Source organism: Equus asinus, chromosome 2, assembly GCF_041296235.1.
Source record: "Equus asinus isolate D_3611 breed Donkey chromosome 2, EquAss-T2T_v2, whole genome shotgun sequence".
In the NCBI taxonomy this organism is placed as follows: domain Eukaryota; kingdom Metazoa; phylum Chordata; class Mammalia; order Perissodactyla; family Equidae; genus Equus; species Equus asinus.
Window position 1 is genome coordinate 52,638,667 of NC_091791.1, and position 17,844 is coordinate 52,656,510.

Genomic DNA, 17,844 nt, shown 5'->3' on the forward strand with positions numbered 1-17,844 from the left:
GTACCTCAATGTTAACTTCTTTGTGCTAGGAACTCACAGCTGCTGTCATGATCATTCACTTGGATTCTAACATTGACTCACAATTTTCTGGAAGCTCTGTGCTTTCTGACCACTCCCCTGCCTTGTGGCCCCCAGATCAGCCTTTATCACCAGTGGCTGGTCCTGGCCTCAGACACCACACTCCTTGCCCTAGATTCCCACCTCATCTCCACGAGCCCCACTGTGTTGAGCCTCCACATGACTTGACATGCAATCCTGTGGCCTAGAGAAGACCCCTTACTTTCAAGAATCCATTCATCCATTCGACAAATATTTCCTGAATACCTACTATGTTCTAAGCATTCTTCTAGGCTTTGGGATACAACATTAAACAGCTAAAAGTTCTTGCCCTCAGAGACTTACATTCTAGGGTGGAGGGGAGAAAACTGACACGTAAACAAAGAAAGTTAACATAATATCCAGTAGTAATAAGCAGCACCATGAAGAAAAAATAAAGTAGGTTAGAGAGCAGGGAGCAACATGGGGAGGGGGCATCACTTCAGATAAAGGGGCTAAGGAAGAACGCAGCATTTGAAGGAGACCTGGAGGACTGAGAAAGAAAGCCACTGAAGATCTACGAGGAGAACACACCTGGCAATGGGAACAAGGTAGAGATGAGCTTGACAAGATGGAGGAACAGAAAGTAGGCCAGGGTGGCTGGAAGAGAAGGAGAGACAGAGAGAGTAGAGCAGATGAGGCCAAAGAGACAGGCAGGGGCCAGCTCACAGATTGTGTGGCTACTTGAGGCCACAGTAACACACTCTGATCTTACTCCAACTGTGTGGAAAGCCATTGGAGGGTTTTAAGCAGGGGAATGATGCGACTTGATTTACATTCTCAAAACCTATGTGGAGGACGGATTGCAGGGAGCAAGAGTAAGAGTAGGCAGCCAGATAGCAATCTATGACAGCAGACAAGATAAGCATTGCCAGAGGGTGGGCTGGAGTGGTGGTTGTAAGGGTGATGAGAAGTGGTCAAATCAGCACATTTTCTATCATGTCTTACTGATAGGTTGGATGGGCATGTGAAGGAAAAAGAGGAGTCAAGGGTGACTCATAGGGCTTCTGTCAGTCCTGACCTAGTTCAGAGGTATGAAACAAGAAATCAAGCACACCTCATCAACCACTCCTTTTGGAAACCAAGGTGCACCTCATCAACCAGTCCTTTTGGAAACCAAACCTCTTGGTCCATTAGACCTCCGCCTAAATCCACAAATCATCAACTGACATCTAACCCAACTTACAGATTTAATCATAGGAAGAAATGAAGTTTCATGCATATACTCCTTGTAAACTGATCCAGTGACAGTAAACTCCCAGGAGGGCAGTACTAGGGACTTTGAAGCCAGTCTAGGGCCCCTGAATATCTAGAAATTACATTTTGACTATGCATTAAAGCAGAAAAAGGCTTGCCAGGCCTAGCAAATGTGTCGCACATGCATCACCTCCCCCCACCGCCAAGTCCAAGCCCATGAGCCCATTGCCAATTGACAATGTCATTCTCATTCATTGAGACTGGACACCACCTCACACTCCGTATCAACACAACACTTCATGTAGTCACTACTAATTAATCAGAGTCAGCCTGACTGGTGATTGCCATTCCGGCTCCTGATTTATCATAATAATTGAGTACTTCAAGATCAGACACAGCCTTAGACATCCTTTGACAATCTCCTATCTGGGACAGCTTTCAGCCACATTATAAATGGAGCAGGAAAGGAAACATATTTATTAAACTTTGACCTGAACACTTTACATAGTCTATACTGTCATGTTTTTGCAGAGTTCATCTTTGATGACAGTGTTAATCACACCCAGGCACGCTCAGGCATTCAGTGCATTCTGTAGTCACTCACTACACCACTGTGCTGTCCCTTACAGGTTCCTGAGTGATTCTGTAGGCCTCACACCTTTGCTTACCTCCTCCTTCCCAATCAGGACTCCAGTTTTCCTCTTCCCTGTATGTGATACTAGGTGGTAAGAGGTTAAACTATATACACTTAATCCTGCCAAGATGTCAACTGGCTGATATGTACGTAATGCCCTTTTCTCACAAAATGATGCCTTAACCCAGTAAAATGGATCACTCTGTAATACCCTTAAGGTATCATGCTCATAATTGGAATTTCTGGAACTGTGACAAAACTTCAGGGAAAAAAGGTATTTCAGGGTCTGGGGGAGGAGAAGCTTTGAGCACTTTTACAAGAATGACACTGGATAGGCAAGAGTCCAGGTGGGTCACCATCTATCACTGCATGCCATAAAAAGCCAGGCGTTTTCTGCTTATGCCCAAAATAAGGGAAGGGAGTCCTGCCAAGAGCTCTTTTTAACAATCTTTGGGACAGAATAAAATTCATGAGCTATCCTGATTCTTCCAAAACTCTTCTAATTCTGCGCACATAAAACCTCAACTTCCAGGTACTACTTGGAATTGCTTTCATCCACACCAAACTACAGGATGAAGAGGCTCAGAAGGGAAATTTCTTAACCATGTATAGTACTGTGACCACATCCTGCCCCGAAAGGAGGAGCTGAGCTGTGGGTCACTTAAACGCACAGGTCTTTTTTTTTCTTGGTTGTTTATTTTATTTAGGGCTATGCACTTGGACTTTTGAGAAAATTCTCTAACACCATTATCAAGATAATCTTTCTTACACTTTGAGGAGTTTAACTAACCCCACCCACACAAATAGAATGACTCACTCCAGAGGGGTCTGAGTTGGTGTCTGGTAAGGCATTGAGATTAAACAACTGCTTTAAAAAGCAATGTCCTAAATTATCCCTGGAGCCATTGCCTCTAGGAAGAAAGGCCCAGAGAGAGGGCATCCAGATCCTATTTCATAGATATATCAGACAAAGTCCCAGCAGAAAATAATGGCATGCTCAAATTGTGTAATATGAGGAGAGTTTATGATAAGGAGACTCTTGAGAGAAGCGGCCAGGGTGTGGGGAAACAAGAAATAGTGTGGCATCTGGGGCCAGCAACAGCAGTACTCCCCCTACTATCCCTAGGCCTGACAAGGCAATGAATGGGAAGGAGAGAGAGAATTATGAGGAGAGGGTCCCTAACAGGAGGCAGGAGCTATGACTCACAGTACTGAGATCCAGACAGTCCACATTGTCCCCACAAGAAGGGAGTAGGGGAATAAATACCTCAACTTCACTGTTATCTGATTGCCAGATCTCCTGCTGGTGCCTTCAACTGGCCAATTCCAACAGAAAGCCCAGTGCAAGGAAGCCCATTGATCAGTCCACAGGTCAGCCTCCCAGGGCACAGAGCTGGGTAGAGAAGGGTGGGCACTGGATATAGAGGGGATAATCAGAAGATACCCAGCAGATTTGGTACATTTGTGGATAGTCAAGTAACTCAAGTCCAAGAAAAAGAAGACATCTCTTTAAGCCTTCCCCAGCTCTAAAATTCTATAACCCTAAATATATTTATCTTTTTATTACATAACTTGTTATTTTTCTTTCCAGATTACCCAAGTACTCCCTTAAAAGAACGTGTCTAAATCCAGAGTGGTAAATTGGCTTTACCTCACATGTCAATTCCAATCAATGGGTCATACCTGCCTACACTCTCACGTTGAGGATTGGGAGGCCCCACTGGGCTCGGCAGGAATAAGTACTGTGTGATGAGTAATGCCCGCCATGGACTCTGGAAGGGCGAGGGGCAGAGAAGTCCTCATATTAACATCTAATGAGCCAAGGCAAAAGGAGGAATCGAGATAATTATCCAAATAATCTGTTTTAAAATAAATTTATCCAAAATATTCCCTTTAAGTATGTGTATGTTTATGTGGTGTTTTTCTTTTTTCCAAATTCGCACCTGAGCTAACATCTGTTGCCAATCCTTTTTTTTTTCTTCTCCCCAAATCCCCTTGGTACATAGTTGTATATTCTAGTTGTGAGTGCCTCTGGTTGCTCTATGTGGGACCGGATGCCGCCCCAGCATGGCCTGATGAGTAGTGCCATGTCCACGGCTGGGATCTGAACCAGCGAAACCCCGGGCGGCCAAAGCTGAGCGTGTGAACTTAACCACTCAGCCACAGGGCCGACCCCTGTTTATGTTTTTGTGTATAACTTCAATCTATCTGCTTTCTCCAGTACAAAAAACATTTTTTATGAGTATTGCATACACTATATCCTGTCAGTTTCTGGGAGCACGAACAGTTGATACTCCTGATTTTATCCTACTGATGGCTTTTGTGTTCACACGTCCGAATGGCATTGGTGATCCTACAAAATGACTTGTTACTTTTATGTTTACTCTCTAAATCTACATAGTCCAATATGATAGCCATGAGCCATATAAGGCCATTTAAATTTAATTAGAATTAAATAAAATAAAAAGCTCAGCTCCTCAGTCACACCAGCCACATTTCAGGTATTCAATAGGCACATATTGAATAGCACAAATATAGAACAGTTCCGTCACTGCAAAAAGTTCTATTGGAACGTGCCACTCTAGAACCCAAGGCCAATTGTTGGACCCAATGAAAATGACGTGTCTGTAAGCAGCAGTTAGGCTTTTGAATAATCCTATTAGGCAACAAGCCAAGTGCTTTATAAACATTATCTCATTTAACCTTTTTTAAAATTTTTATGGTGAGAATGCTTAAAGCCTACTCTCAGGAAATTTCAAGTATAAAATATAGTATTCTTAATTATAGTCACGATTCTATACATTCATCAGAACTCATTCATCTTTTAACTGAAAGTTTAAACTCTTTGACCTACATCACCCCATTTCCCCTCTCCCAGCCCCTGGCAACCACCATTCCACTCTCTGTTTCCATGAGCTAGAGTTGTTTTTTTTTTAGGTTCCACTTGTAAGTAAGTGATACTATACAATATTTGTCTTTCTCTCTATGGCTTATTTCACTTAATATGATGCTGTCCAAATTCATCCATGTTGTCACAAATGGAAAGATTTCCTTCTTATTTCCTTCCTTTTTTTTTAAGATTTTTATTTTTCCTTTTTCTCCCCAAAGCTCCCCGGTACATAGTGTGTATTTTTAGTTGTGGGTCCTTCTAGTTGTGGCATGTGGGACACCGCCTCAGCGTGGCTTGATGAGCGGTGCCATGTCTGCACCCAGGATTCGAACTGGCAAAACCTCTGGCCGCCGAAGGGGAGTGCTCGAACTTAACCACTCGGCCATGGGGCTGGCCCCCTATTTCCTTCTTGTTTACGGTTGAATAATATTCCATTATATATACCATATCTTCTTTATCTGTTTATCTGTTGATGGACACATAGGTTGTTTCCATATCTTGCTTATTGTGAATTCTGCAATGAACATGGGAGTGCAGATACGTCTCTTCAAGATCCTGATTTCATTTCCCTCAGATATATACCCAGGAGTGGGATTGCTGGATCATGAGGTAACTGTAATTTTAACTTTTTGAGGAATCTCCATACTGTTTTCCATAGTGGTTGCACCAATTTACATTCCCACCCAGAGTGCACAAGGGTTCCCTTCTCTCCACATCCTCACCTACATTTGTTATCTCTTGTCTGTTTGATAATAATCATCCTAAAAAGTGTGAGGTGATATTTCATCATGGTTTTGATTTGCATTTCCCTGAAGACTAGTGATGTTAAGCATTTTTTCATGTACTTGCTGGGCATCTATATGGCTTCTTTGGAAAAATGTCTATTCAGGTCATTTACCCAATATCTCATTTAATCTTCACAACCACCCTCTGAGGGACGAATTATCATTCTCATTTTATAGATAAGGCCAAGACAGGTAACGTAACTCATCCCATAACCTCAAGGTAGTAATTAAAAGAGCTCAGATTCAAAACTAGGTCTTTCTGACATCAAAGCTCATGCTCTTTACCTTATATCTATACCTACAAAAGAAATAGCAATTCTATTGAACAATTCACTTCATTTTGTGTTTCATATCTGAGGTTCCTGAGAGATATTAACTAAGTTGAAATACAATTTATTTTCAAAACCAGCATATTTCCTTACATAATAGATTGTCACTTGTTTATAATTTATAATAAAGTGTAGTATGAGATGTCTTTTGAATTAACCATTTCTCCATCTTTAGTATTGTGAATATGAATTAATAAGCAAAGAAATAATTGTTGTAATACTGGTTCCATCTGTATCAGTCAAGGTCCCTTTAAGAAACAAATGGCACACTCAAACTGAGTAATTGAGGAGAGTTTCATAAAGTCATGACGATTTATCAAGGTGTGGACAGTGTTTAGGAAAACCAACAAGAAAAAGTGCATACCCCATGGCATGCAAGAATGGAAAGCCATTACTACCTAAAGGCTGTGGTAGGGGAGGAGCAAGGGAAGGGAAGCTCCAAGCAGCTCGATGGAGAAGGCACCTGACGGAAGCTGTGGCCTTTTGTAGAGGGACACAGTGAACGTAGAGTGACTCAGCAGGGAGAGAGCCATCTCACTCACCAACTACCCTCCAAGGTGAGACCAAGGTTGTCCACTGAGACAGTCCATACAGTGCAGCCTCTCGGGGTAGCCAACAAGATGAAGAAGAATGGAGGAGGGAGACACACAGAAGATATCGTGCATATTATCTGCTAGTGTTGTTTGGAAAAAGACAAAGGACAGTGATGCACGAGGTTAATGTAATGGGGATAAGGATAACTAACAACAGACTTCTTTACATCACAGAGGCTAGTTAGAGCCTCAAGGTAGAAGAAATGCCCCTCTTCAGGCCCAGGCAGGCCATGGGTCTCCTCCCATCATCAGTTCAAGTACAGTAACTGAATACCATACTTCACTACGGGATTTCTTTCACATGGAGAAGGACATGGCAACTATATCACGGGGCTAACTGGAAGCAAACAGGCACTTAGCAAGAACATTTGCTAGATTGTAAAGGATGGTAGGTTAGTGGCCCAATAATTGGCAGTTAGAGTCACTGTATAGGGAACAAGGATCTAGAGTGGTCTTAATTCCAGGGCCACTTCTATGGAGCTGCTGAGTTTAGCTTTTGGGACTAATCTTTGAATCACTATTTATCAAGTGCCTGCTTTGTCCCAGATACCAGCACACCAATCATCCAGCTCTTCTCATCATTCCTGGACATACCATCCCCTTTTCTTTAGTTACGACTTGGTACATGCTGCTCCTTCTCCCTGATTCCCCCTCCTTGCCCAGGTCTGGTAAACTCCTACCCTTACTTCAAACCCCACCCTGGGGATCACATCCTCTGTGAAAGCTTTCCAGTTTCTACTATGAAGGCTGAGGGGCTCTCTCCTTGAAATCTCTGCAGCTCTTGGTTCATCCTACTATTATAGTGGGTATCAGAATATAGTGAAATGAATCTATTTACATGTCTGTCTCCTCAGCTTGGTGGGGGCTAGTGCGTGGCCTGAAAGAGGTTGGTTTTCATTAAATTTTAGTACATAAATATCTTTGAAAGGCACGGTGTTAGGCACCGTGGGATTGGATGTGAGAGTGATGGCAAAGTGGGAGGAAAGAGGTAGATAAATAAAGAATGAATAAAGTCCCTGATCCCTGCTCTCAAAAAGAAGGGTAATCAGATAAAATACAGGATGCCCAGTTAACTTTGAATTTCAGATAAGCAACAATTTTAATATAACTTTTTAAATATATCTTATGCAAATAGATTCAAATGTGCATGGGACATACATACACTAAAAAATTATTTGTTTATCTGAAATTCAAATTTAACTGGGCATCCTGTATTTTAATTTGTTAAATCTGAAAATGCTACTCAAAGGACTCATACTCCAGTTGATGAAATAAGATGTAAACACATGGGTCATTAGCACTACCAGGCTAAGAACACAGAGTGGTGCAGTCAGGGAGGGGAAGGGGAGCCCTGGTGACACAGGCCCAGAACATTCCCTCCCCTTTTTTTGGTACAGAGGGTTCCTGCCAGCAAACATGGCTTCTCTCTGGCTACCCCAGCTTGCAGGAGCATAGTGTGCTTGAAAGCACCCTGGATTAGAAAGAGAGGTCTTTGCTTAAGTCACAGGCAGATCACTGACTGACCAGCTGTGTGGCTTTCAGAAAATCACGAAACTTCCCTAAACGTCATTTCCTTTCCCATAACTGAAAAACTCAGAACTGATTTTAAAAAAGCAAAAGGAGGGGGGGGTCTTTTTATGTACCTAGGGACTCATATAGGATCTCCTTTGAGAAAAATTTGAACCTTCCTTTAGCTTCATCCACTGCCCTACCCTTTTTTGCCTCCTGTTACTGACAGACGTTGGCCTCTAAGCATGAGCCAAAAGATTAAAACTTATTCCATACCTCATCCCTCTTCTACATTAGGGGTCAGCAAGCTTTTTCTGTAAAGGGCCCTGCAGTAAACATTTTAGGCTTTGCAGGCCATCTAATTTACAAATTATAAACTATTTTAGGCTTTTCGAGTTTCTGTTGCAACCACTCAACTCTTCCATCGTAGCATGAAAGCAGTCAAAGACAATACGTAAACAAACGAGCGTGGCTATGTTCCAACACAACTGCACTCAACGGACACGAAAATAGAATTTCACGTAATTTTCATGTCTCATCAAATATTCTTCTTCTTTTGACTTTTTAAAAATCTTATAAAAGGCAAATAATCATTCTTAGCTCGAGGGCCGTAGGAAAACAGACAGCGGACCAGAGTTGACCCTCAGCTGTGGTTTGCCCACCCGTCTTCTACACAGTCAAATTGTTAACCTCTGATAAACTCTTCACCCTGGAGGAGTGGCCCACCTCCCACCATCGGTGCCCTAGCGCAGAGTTATGAAAAGAGCCGGTCTGAGTTCTTATCCAGCCCTGGGCTCTGCTGTTAACTTCAGTGTGAATGCAGGGAAATTATGTCACTACTTCCTGTCTCATCCTTCATCTGTTTAAAAAAAGACCCAGGGTGAGGGGGCATTATATTTAGCAAGCTGCTAAATAAAGTTGTTGGGAAACACAAATGTGGTAAACAGGGACAGACACTTAGCAGGGACAGTCCAAGCGCTGAGTAATATTGAAAATCATATGGCAAGAGAAATAGAGAAATCAAATTGTTTTCCTTATAAATTTTCCACCATCATTATTTTACTTCATGGAAAGCAGAGTAATGTGTGAGGTCATTTTTCCTTCACACACAATTCACTTTCATGGAGTTCGTAAAAAAAGGGGAAGTTTCTCTCAACAGAGAAGACCCAATGCCTGACTGAGCCTGAAGGGAGCATTTTCTCACGAAGGCCATTTCTGTCCCTCCCCTCCCCCTCCCCTCTCTTCCTACACCTCTCCCCACCCCCATCTCAGCTACTCTCAGTATATCCCATTTTTCCAAGTTACAGACAGTCCCCATCTCGATTTTTTTCTCCTGCAGGATTGTGGTGCTAAGAAACACTAGGTATATTGCAAAGCCGGGAACCCAACACAATCTACAGTGCTTGGAAATCACTGTTGTTTTGATGAGATGATATCAGAAAGATAGAAAAAAAATTAAAGAAAATCCTTAAAACTTATTAAAATACAAAGTGCCAGGTAAACAATGATACAGAACACCCAAGTATAGAGAAGAGGTGCTTGTTTCAATAGTTCAGGAATTTTTTCTGGTGAGACATGGCACTCAATTTTAAATGACAATCCTAGGAGGTTAGGAAAAGGGCCCTCCAGGTGACATGAGGGGGAAAGATCAGATTTTGATAGAAGTAGAAAGCATCCACCAGAATGAAATGATAATTAGAGATAATTATAGTCAAGTACAATGGTGCCAGAATACTGGTTTACCCAGCAAGTTACAGTAGAGTCGAACCTCATTTTTAATCACTTTGAACATGCCATTTTTATTTCTTGGCTGATGAGTCTTTCACAGACAATTTCAGTGTATTTACAGAGCGTTTTGGTTCAAACAAGGTCGAAGAAAGAGGTGCATTCTCCTTAGAGCCTCTCTGATGCTTAAGTAAGTAGTTTAGGAGAAGCCACATAAAGCACAAAAGAGAACCAGAATTCAAAGCCTGGTCTTGCCCGTTTCGAGCCAAGTGAACGTGAGCATGTGAACTTCTTTGAGCCTCAGTTCATTTGTAGAACGGAGATAATACTCTGTTCTACTCACCACATAGCTCTGTTGTGAAGCTCAAACAACATGACACATAAAAAGGGCTTTGCATATTATAAAAACAGAAGAGCTTTTTATGATTGTTATTATTATTGAAGAAGAAACAGTCGTTCAGGTCATCTGCTAAGCTATCGGATGGCAGCTTCAGTTAGTTGAGGATGACTTATAAGGGTTAATAAGTACATGTCTCAGTCACCACTTAGGCCTGGTGAGTCAGAGCCCAAGAGCACGAGGCCCAGATCATGGGCTCCATGGGACTAGCTCATCTGACTTGGATGGCAGGAGCTTCCAAGTTAAAGAAATCCAGGATGGAATCCCATCTCTACTCTATACTCACTAGGCGAGTCCCTTATCCTATCCAAGCCTCAGTTTCCCCTCCCTAAAATTGGAACGTTAATACTACCTTGCAGGATGGTTGTAATGCTCAGAGAGAACATACATAATCTCTGGTACACAGTAGGTTTTTCACAAATAGAAACAAGTGCTGTAAAGGGAAGAAGTGATAGCTTTAACCCTTACCAGCTATTTTGCAAATGCATGTGGAGATTGCTTATGTGGACAATCTGCTGAGATCTATCCCTACTTCTTGAGGAAAAAAATCCAAAAGACATAGCCCACTGATGTTGGCATTTCCATCTAAAAATGATAGCACATTATAAACTGATTTCTTTTAGTTCTTATTTCTTATTATAATATAGTCCCTGAGACACATCAAAGAAAATTCTGATAATTTGACCTAAACTGGCCATAAGGCTGCCCCATGCTCAAAACTATTGATTCTCCCCATGCCCCAACTCTGGCCCTTTGTCTACCATGGTGAATCCTTTCCAAACTACTGCCTCACTTTGCCCCTACAATCAACACAACATCCCAGCCAAACTGGATATCTCACTATTTCCCAAAGTCACCATCTGCTTAGAAAGCCTGACACTGTCCTAAATCAGGTGTCCTGGAAACAGACAATGAAATGTTGAGATTTGTGTGCAGGAGGCACATCGGGGAGTAATGTCGGGAAGACCTATGAGGGTGTACGGGAAGTGGGACTGGGCAAAGGGGGAAGTTGAACCATGATGTGTCCACAACTGAGGTCTCACCCAATCCCACATGAAGCTCTGGAGTTGGGATGGCCCTTCAGGTAGGTCATAAATTGTGACTAGAGGCTGTGTGCTCTACCCCACATTGACCAGTCACTGACAGTGGACTTCTCCCAGGGAGGGGGCATAACTTTTGGCAAAAAGCAATTCTCAGAGAAGGACTCAACCGAGATTCAGCAGCAGCCAACCCTCCCTGAAGCTGGGCAATGGGTACCTCCTCCTGAAGGAGTATCTGGGCAGCACCCCACCACCTCCACTACTCCAGTTTCCAAATCACTCTCCAGCCCTCCAGGCCCATATTCACCACTGCCTCACCATAAAGCTCATTCCACCTTATATTCTCCCTTATATTCCTTATATTCCTCATATTCTATTCCTTGTATTCTCTCCCTCTACTTGAGATATGGCCACCATACCTACAAGATGCTTCCAGGTACCTTTTGCGTTGCCAGAGTTAGGAGGTCACAAAGCGCAAAACATATACTTGGTACCAGTTCTCAGAATTCCCGTGAATGTAGAGAATGAGAAACTCAGAGCCCTTAAACACATGCAGTGATGCCTGTGCTTCTCATAGTTAAAATTTCCAAGACCTAAGCACATTTAAGCATACTTAATGCTTCCTAGTCTGCTTCCTCATTTTGTTTATAGGAAAGAATATTTCATTGGTAATGATACAATTCTATTCTTACACAATATCCATTGGGGTTTTCATTTCCTTTATTTGCTGAATAATTTTTCTTCATAAAGTATTCTCTTGAAAATATAACAAGAAGTACTATATACTGAAAGGAAAAAGTCAGACTAGGCAAGTAAGGTCAAATTAATAAGAAATCTTCCAAATTACACAAAATTACACAAAAGACTCAACCATAAAGAAAATATGGTTATAAAGAGAACCCAGAATTAACTGTAAATATACCTGTCCAGCTCTCTTAAGTAATGAAGATTAGTGTCATCGTTTTGTATATTAAAATGATTTATTGGATCAAAAACATGAAAACGGTTGCTTTTCAAGAAATAGGTTACAATGGAAAAAGTGGAATGGAAAAAAATGAATTAAATGAATGAATGAAGCCAAATTCTTCTATCAAATGGTAGAGATATATGTGTGAAAGATACAAGTATATTTATTTATATATACATTTATACAAATATATAAAACAAATTATGTGCTTATATTATTTTACATGCATTTATATGTAGATGTGTATATGTGTATACACGTGTGCATTAGAGGAATTCACATACATACACACACTTCCCTAACAAATTATATATAGCTGTTGTCTTTTGGGAAATTGCACCACTTCACTCTGACAGATCATTGCAAAGTGAAGGGCTGAAGTATCTCCAGCTCTAAGTCAACAGTATGGCCATCTATGTATGATCCCTCCAATGGTTCCAAATCTACAATACAACACCTTACATAGTACCCCCTTAGACCCAGGAAAGCAGCCCACCTCCACCCACTTCTCAGTGCTTTGGAAGTGTTGTGAAAGTCTTTCTAAGTCTTCTTCAGGAGCCCAGGTTCTCCCAGGGCTAGTAATGCCATCCAGGTCAGACACCCCTACCCCAGACCAGGACTTGCATGGGCCCTAGTCCCTGTTTGTCCTTTTCAGGGCGTTTTCCAACTGCCTTCCCCAGGGTGGGGTCGACTAGATGCCCCAAGGAACCCATGACCTCATACTTCTATGGTAGTCTGCAGTCTGTGGTCAGGCTCTGGTCCAGGGGGTTGGCCTAGAAACAGGTCACCCCCACTAGCCAGCATGGTGCTTCTTCATATAAGATTGGGCCACCAGAGTGGTGCTGGCTTACTGATTTTCAGTGACTCACCCTCATTGGACATAGGATTTTTCAGGGCTGTGGGTTCACTGTACACTTTTGAGCTGGATCCTGGCATTTGTGAGCCTGTCAGTGTTCCTACTGCAGTGCTGCTTCTGGTCTACAGAACCCCAGGGTCGGGGGGGCAGCAGGATCCTTCATCCTATGTGCCCCCACCTATTGCCAGCCCAAGGGTGGTGACCCCACCCTCACATACTCCTTGCCACATTTCAGATCGTCCTCAGGAGTAACCTTATTCATCTCTCCAGGATTTTTTGAGACTGTTGCTCCACAATGCAAAGGGCCACAGATCCTTGCAATAGATGTCTCCTCATCTCTGATCAATGTGGTGACATTGCATTTTCCCAGGTTGGTCTTTTTGTGGGAATGGGACCACCCTTCTTGCTGGACCCACAGGACCCTCTCCTATCATCAACATTGAAAGAGATCACTAGGATTGCAGTAATTACAGCCTAAAGCATTCAAGAGAAGGCAAGGTTGAAAAATGTGTTAGTCTACATTTATACTATAAAATTTCAAACAGTAAATTTAACATCACTAAAAAATTATTGTTCTCATTTTTCTGCATATTCTAGGTAAAATCTGCATTTATAGTCATCAGCAAAGAAGCACAGTAATGATCTTTAAGAGTCAGTGGAGGCCGGATTCATAGGCAGCACAATGGAGGATGAAGTGTCATGAGTAATGATATGACCAGCACCCAATAAATGGTTATTAGAGACCTGAAGAGGTGAGAAGATCTATCCATATTGTTTCAATACAAACGGGCTGCAAAGAGCTGTGGCACTGCGAATAATAACATATTTCTCACATTTTTCCCATGGTGGGATATATGAAGTTAGCCAGGAACAGTGCATTTGACAAAAAAGAAAAAGAAAACAGAGAGGTGGATCCTGAACCTAAACAGCAATAAAAGATGGCTAGACATCATGAAGAATCTACTCATGCACTGAGTGGTCAATAAACAATATGTAAGTGTCACTTTTTTACCCATTATTCTAAATATTCATTGATAAATGGCTGTACCTCACTTGAATCCATTCATTTTATGTTTTTAAATCAAATTGTTTATATAGACAGGCGCCCTGCAAAAAACATTTTCCCAGGGCCCTGTACAGCCTAGAGGTGGCCCTGATTCTATATGAGTTTTAAAAAATTACTCTGATACCTAGAGATACTGAATGAACAATAACTTTCACAAGCCCTTCTTTAGTGTAGCAAATGCTCTGAACACTTCCCAGGTTGTGATGAATATCATTATTAGACTCACTTGATGACACTTTGTAGCAATCCAATGCAATGTCTTCTGATGGAACTTTTGAAAAATATACTGACTTTTAAAATCAAAATGAATCTTAAGAGACCAATGAGACCATCTCCCTTGCCCCACATCAGTCATATTCTCATGCTCTCCATTCTTACCTATTTTTGCTATCCTCTATTTAAAGTGAAAATTCTATAATTGTTTTAAATTTTAAATATAGATAATTCATAAATACAGCTTAGTAGAGCACTGAGCCAAGATGCTCAGCACATCTAACCCAGCTGCTTCCCCTTCTTCTTTTCTTCTTCTCACTTTGAAGTGGTCTAAAACCCAAATAGACCAGTGAAAATGTTTCCTGGTTTTCATAACCTCCCTCACTCTGCGGATCACCCATTCCACTGGCTCACAATGTGCACACTGCTTCTGTATGGGCACTCAGCCTTGATCTGAGGAATATCTCTCTGGATTGATGGTCCAGATCTCTGGGGTCCTAACCAATGACCCCATCCTAGTCTATCCAGGCACATAAAACATTTTTTAAGAGACAAGTAACTTTTCCACATGACCACACCTTAAATCCTTCTGAATTTATCTGCTTTCATACATAGATCCAAAACATTTCTTTCTTAAAACTTTTAAAAATTCATCCCCAGACATTTTGATACATCCCTTTCTAGAAGAATATTTAAGCCCCTTTGATGAACTCTGTGGTAAGCTACCAACATCTGTCTGTTTCCTTTCTAGTATTTTTGTTTTAGTTTTTACTCTTCTTCCATTTGCTGTTTTTCCCATTTGAAATTGAGACCTCCTGATTTTAATCCATGTGAAAGAAACATATTATTCAGCCCCTTATCTGTTGTGGGGTTTGCTTGACAGATTTTGTCACCCTACAAAGTAGAAAGGTAAAGTTGCACTCTGCTAGCGTCTAAGTCCAACTCCAGTTGGTAACATAGCACCCTTGAGCCCTTCCTCCCACTCCCTAAAATTGCAGAAGAAAACATCTCCCTCAGACCTCCCCAGCTAATGACTGATTGCTTTAGAGGCTTTGGGACACATCTGACACCTAGAGATGAGAAGCGAAAGCTAGACTCCAGTGATTCACATTTGTGGCACTTATCAATTTCACATGTTAAAAAATATGGAGCTCTCTTTTATTCAGTGTAAATGAGCTTAAATTAGTTCACAAACTGATAGGGAAAAATTAAGCTTGACAATCAAGGTAAACTTAGTCCCTTGTTTATTCTAGTCTCCCTGGGAGGGAGTCATCAGTCATTTCAGAATGCTCCCTCCCCTTTCTTTTTTCCTTATTCCTAGGGGTTGATTCAAGCTTGGGGAAGGGGCTTTTGAAACTTCCCAGCATCAGGCCAAGGTCATCAGTAAGTATGATACTCAAAATATTTAACAAGCAATAGGGTACATTCATCAACGAATCAGAACAGACACCACTGACACAACTGACAGGGCTTTGCTGGTGAGTACCAGCTGATGTCAACCCTGCCAGTCAGCATGCATCCATGCTGGCTTCCAATGGAGCTTGTTCTTTGATCCTTGGGACCTACCACTATAGTATCCACGGCTGAAACACCTGCTTCCTGCACTGTTCTCAGTTTGATGGGTCCTCGAAGGTCATGCAGATGACTCGAGAGACTTTTGGGTCATTTGACATCTAGACATGAGAAAAGAAAATTAGAATGCAATGATTCACATTTGTAGCTGTTATGAATTTTATGTGCTAAAAACGGTAAACACAAAAGGCTACTCTTACACACTCATCTCAGGGGATGGAACATTTTTGACTCCCTGGCATCTTCTGGGGCTGCCGATACTTTAGAGTGCTTCTTTAGACTTTCCCTGCCTGGACCTTCCTATTGTCGGTTGTTGTCGGTTGCTGCAGAGCCATGGTGGAATGGGAGACTTACCTACAAGAATTGTTTTTTTTCTCTTAAGCTTTATCAGGAAGCAAAGTGCAAGGCCTCAAATCCATACTATTCTATCCTGAGGTTCCCCAAAGTCTCAGTAGGAGGGGGAGCAGGGCACTGAGCACTTGCTCCAGCTCTTCACCAGCTACTGACCTCTGTTTCTCCTCCTGGGTACCTGCTGCTCAAAACTGATCTCCCTTGGGCAGGAAAACACTCATGAGCTGTTCCACCCCACTCTGTGATTTGGCATAAACTCTATGCATTGAGACATCCAGACTCTTAAGCTCTGAGAGCTCAGTCTTGCAGTAAAAATCTCAGTTTTCAAGAATATTGTCTCTCTGAGGACCGGAAAAAATACATTCAGAAACTCAACTGACTTTTTGGCATCAGCTATTTTGGCCTTCTCCTAAAGTAATAAATGCCACTGATACAATGGATGGAGGGTTGCAAAGAAGTAAGGAAATTGTGAAAAAGAAAACAAAAATGCACACAAAAAACACGTTATCTCTAAACCATATCCTTTGCACATATTTTGGGAGAGGTTCTTTCATTATCCAAGACAGAGACCTAGAGGCCCATAAAATAACTTATACTGACAAAAACCTATCAATCCTTTTGGGCTTGCTATAATTAAGATGTACATATCAATAGTTAGGAAATAAGATGTGATGAATATATTTAAAATATAAAATATCTTCATTAAGAAAATTCTACTCCACTTAGTATACTACTTGTTCAATGACCTCAACTCAAGGAAAATTCAAGATACTACATCTATCCTCTACTTTTCTTTTTTCCAAAAGAAAATATTTCAAGAAACCCCACTCCTCACATATCTGTCAACCTGTTCTAAAAGGCTTCCCTCTGTAGAAGGAAGGAGGTGACTTTAAGGACAGTTAAGATTTTTCACACCGAATTTTAAGGGCTGATGGCATAAGTCAACACCTAGGGATGCTGACAATTTGCTTTCTTCTTTTTAACACTGATTTAAAAGGAATATCTTCCATCTTGGTTTTTCCCCCTCCAAATCCAGGAACTAATATATATATATATTTTACATATAAAATAAATATGAGTCTCTGAGGGAAGACTGAAAACAATGTTTAGTCTCCTAGTAACATAGGCATTAGCATCTCTCTTTGTTTTCCTTATAACCAGGTAGATGCAACATATCATCCGGGCAGTAAGAGTGGAAACTGAACCACAGAGGAGAAGAAGGAGAGAAGGAGGCGGGCACTTATATTTGTAAAGCAACTCACAGAGTACAATAAACTCTTCCTTTGATCTCATTTGACCCTGAAAACAACCTATGCAGTAGGTAAGGCCGATGCTATCATCCCTGTTTCACAGTTAATGAAACTGATGCTCAGGAAGATTGTCTCATGCAAGGTCACATAGCTAACAAGCGATAAGCTAGGACAAATACAAATCCAGGTATTCTGATTTCAAATTCCATACTCTTTTCACCAAAGTACAATGGCATCCCCAATTAAATGCACATAGATTTGGGAGCAGTGACAATTCCCCTGTGAGACTATTTCCATCTCCAAAAAATTGTCTTTTTTTACGTATCCATTGAAGCCTATGGCAGAGAACACTACTACTTACCTATGTGCATGTT

At 41.5% G+C, this 17,844-nt stretch overlaps 1 long non-coding RNA gene across 4 annotated transcripts in view; it reads right to left on the bottom strand.

The window, feature by feature from the left end:
• LOC106826188 (uncharacterized) overlaps positions 1-17,844 on the bottom strand; it is a 171,080-nt gene that overhangs the window by 138,487 nt on the left and 14,749 nt on the right. For all 4 annotated transcript variants that reach the window (XR_011495273.1, XR_011495274.1, XR_006518090.2 and 1 more), the window contains exon 2: positions 15,864-15,970. This is a non-coding gene — a long non-coding RNA (uncharacterized lncRNA). The remainder of the gene's footprint in view (positions 1-15,863; positions 15,971-17,844) is intronic.